The following is a 2,987-nucleotide window of genomic DNA, read 5'->3' as shown; positions in this document are numbered from 1 at the left end:
TTGTTTTGTTACCTATTTAAGACAGTTTCCAGTATACACACCTACCTTGTCAAGACCAGTAGTCCTAATGGGGACCAAAGACTGGTCCTAATACGGTGGAACTCCATTTTCGGGCATGGGGGTTGGGTTTAGGACTAAGGTATGAATTGAGTTTAGGTTAGTTTTAGGGTCAGGTAGGTAGGTACCTGTGAGGTTAGGGTTAGGGCTGGTGGTCAGGGTTAGGCTGTAGAAATGTAATGGAAGTCAATGAACGGTCCTCATAAGGATTAGAAATACAGAAATGTGTGTGTGTGACATTCCATCTCCTAAGAAGAAAAATTAATTGAATCGTTGTGTTGTAGTGTAAGACATGTAAGCTAATAAAACTAATATGAACAGTTGGGCACCAGCTAGACTTATTCACATGGGTTAGTTAATTTCCTAAAAGCTAGTTACAAAGATGAAGTTTGTTATTTACACAAGAATTGTTTTTTTCCTGTCTGAATTAATGGTAATTATTGATATTGTAGACATTATTATGACTGCAGGCAGTGTGTAACCATGAGCCCTTAGTGATGTAAAAAAACAGAATTTGATGTGTTTTCATAGTCAACCATAAAGCATATCAAACCAACCTGGTATTTGTGTTGTTGACTTGTTAAAACACCTAATTTTATGTTATCTTTAACCAATTTAATCTTGAGTAGTCACTAATCAGAAGTCAAACATCYCCTAAAATCTGTATGTCCACTTGATATAATTTTTTGTGCCTTCTTTTTTTATTCCTCTGTGCCACCAGCCTGTAGGCCTACCACACCCATCTCCACCTGCTCCCTGTTCCTTCAGTCACAGCTGCAGTCACTCCTTYTCATCAGCCCCAGCCTATTYAGTTTGTCTTCTCTCCATTTGCAGRCGAACATAATTGGTTTCCTTGCCTCATCCCAGTCCTTTTTGTTTTGAAAATACAAGTTAAGTGCTGGAGAAGCGAGTCTGATCGATGGTCRAACCTCAGGTTCAGGAGGAACAACGCAGGTTTTGTCCTGTTTGTGGAACACTAGACCAGCTCTTTACCCTCACTGGGGTCCTCAAGAGGTCATGGGAGTTTGCCCATTCTGTCCGTTTTGTGAACTTGGAGAAGGCATTCGACCACATTCCTTGAGGTACACTGTGGGGGGTGCTCCATGAGTATGAGATTGTGGGTCCACTGAATTTGGTTCATGTTGCCGGCAGTAAGTTGAACTCCTTCAGGATAGAAGTTGGACTCCGCCGGGGCTGCCCGTTGTCACTRATTCTGTTCATAACTTACATGGACAGAATTTCTCGGTGCAGCCAGGGAGTCTGGTTTGGTGGCCTCAGGATTTAATCTCTGCTGTTTGCAGATGATGTAGTTATGTCGTCATCATCGCGCCGTGATCTTCAGCTCTCACTGGAGATGTTCACAGCTGAGTGTGAAGCGGCTGGGATCAGGATCAGCACCTTCAAATCTGAGTCCATGATCCACCGTCGAAAAAGGGTGGATTGCTCTCTCTCTCTGGGCCGAGGCTGAGGTTCTGCCTCACATGGAGGAGTTCAAGTATTTTTGGGTTTTGTTCATGAGTGAGGGACAAAGGACGCGCGAGATTGATGTATGTACTGTATAGGTGCAGTGTCTGCAGTATTGTGGAAGCTGTACCGGTCTGTTGTAGTGAAGAGGGATCTGAGCTTCAAAGCAACTCTTTCTTAGAGATAAGGTGAGAAGTTTAGTTATCTGGAAGAGACTCAGAGTAGAGATGCTGCTTCTCACATCGAGATGAGTCAGATGATGTTGGGCATCTGGTTGGGATGCCTCCTGGRCGCCTCTGGCATGTYCGAATGGGAGGAGACCTTGAGGAAGACCCAGGACATGCTGGAGAGACCATGTCTCTTGTTTTGGTGAGAACACCTTGGAATCCCCCTCAGAAGAGCTGGAAGAGGTGGATGTGGAAAGAGGTCTGGGTCTCCCTKCTCAAGCTGCTGCTGCCACAACCTGGCWCTSGAACAAGCGGAAGATAATGGATGGATTKATAAAAGTTAGGTTTGTTTTGAGCTTCCTTGWCTCAGTCTGCAGTCTTGGGTCTTGTTTTTTTTTCTCATGGTTTTGTCCTCRTTWAAAAAAAWAAAAAACATTTYAGCACAWATTAAACTTTCWCTGAATTGTATCAGTTTTGATTTTTACTTCAGTTTGAGGCCACGTTGTGTTWATCCCGTGGTGTTTTTGTGTTTGCACACACAACGCAGGTGGGCCCAGTGATGTCACTTTCCTCCCACGCAGAACAAATACGCTGAAGGCTACTCCTGTGTGGGTGGACTGTGTGTACATGCGTGTGTTGTGGGAGGTGATAATGGGACCTCAGTGGGTGGTGTTGCATAAGAAAACGTCAGAACGCTGAAGTTAGGTTTGATAGAGAATTAAGGGAGGGGAGGAAGGAGTATTACTTTATGTATTTTTCTTACACCTACCCTCCTGTTTCACTCTCTCTGCTTTTCATAGCAGCACAAACTGACCTTGGCACACAGTGATGTCTGAGACAACTGCAGTTTGTAGAAATGTATTTCYAAGAAACGACATGACTCCATCAGCATCATGGATTACATTGACAAACACAGAGATAGATGGTGTAGCAAGAAAACAATAAAAAGGGATTATAGCAAGCATAAAAATAACAAGACACTTTTCTGGTAAAAGTATTTTACTGACACAGCAATCACCACATTGTCTAGTTTGGTGWATGCTTGTGTATTATGTAAGGGTCACCCCGAGGGTGAATAAACAAATAAACATTTCCATTACAATTATGTTAAGTATTATTATTAATCTTCCCTCGATAACATTTTGTTAATGATCATTGAATACTTAGGACAAATATGAATATTTTGTTCAATTTGTTTATATAAAAAGTATCAACAACAATTGACAGTAGCTTCTTTAAAGGCACAGTGTGAAGGATTTGTCGTTTTCAGCAACATCTAGTGGTTGAGTGGTTGAATCA

Source organism: Austrofundulus limnaeus, unplaced genomic scaffold, assembly GCF_001266775.1.
Source record: "Austrofundulus limnaeus strain Quisiro unplaced genomic scaffold, Austrofundulus_limnaeus-1.0 Scaffold91, whole genome shotgun sequence".
Lineage (NCBI taxonomy): Eukaryota > Metazoa > Chordata > Actinopteri > Cyprinodontiformes > Rivulidae > Austrofundulus > Austrofundulus limnaeus.
This window is presented reverse-complemented; position numbering follows the sequence as displayed.